At 45.2% G+C, this 418-nt stretch overlaps 1 long non-coding RNA gene across 1 annotated transcript; it reads right to left on the bottom strand.

Moving 5' to 3' along the window:
* Positions 1–132: 132 nt before the first annotated feature.
* On the bottom strand, positions 133–367 carry LOC109508656 (uncharacterized). The gene is made up of 2 exons (XR_002166722.1): positions 279–367; positions 133–186 (listed from the first exon to the last, which is right to left on the bottom strand). It is a non-coding gene; the product is annotated as an uncharacterized LOC109508656 (long non-coding RNA).
* Between the last annotated feature and the right edge of the window lie 51 nt (positions 368–418).

Raw genomic sequence — 418 nt, 5'->3', positions numbered from 1 at the left:
CACACTCACCGGAAGAAGATTTTTTCAGGCTTTTACCACTGAAGAAGTCATCGTCTTCATCCTCCTCCTCATCAAACAGCCCCCCGCTGACGGGGGCCGGTTTAGGGGTGACTTGGGATTTGCTGCTTTGCGCTCCATTCTCTCTGCCCGCCATATAGTCACCCATTGGACTGAAGAGGTTGTTGTCTGTGTTCAAGGAAACCAAAAATTCTGTCCATTTAAGAGCTTTAGCACACGTGAGAAGGACATACGGTACTATGCTAGCAGGTAGCCCTTACCTGGAAATATCGAAATGGCACCAGCTGGAATTTTCTTGATGGGTTTGTCAGGTTCTTTAGGGAGGAAAGAAACAAAAATGGTCACATTTCAAGCTACATGGGTTGAACAAATAAGAAAGTAACACCAGATTTTGTTTTGT

The sequence above is a fragment of the Hippocampus comes genome, unplaced genomic scaffold (assembly GCF_001891065.2).
Source record: "Hippocampus comes isolate QL1 unplaced genomic scaffold, H_comes_QL1_v1.1 C16426333, whole genome shotgun sequence".
Classification (NCBI taxonomy): Eukaryota; Metazoa; Chordata; class Actinopteri; order Syngnathiformes; family Syngnathidae; genus Hippocampus; species Hippocampus comes.
The sequence above is the reverse complement of the archived record's forward strand: the minus strand, read 5'-3'. Positions and strand labels throughout refer to the sequence as shown.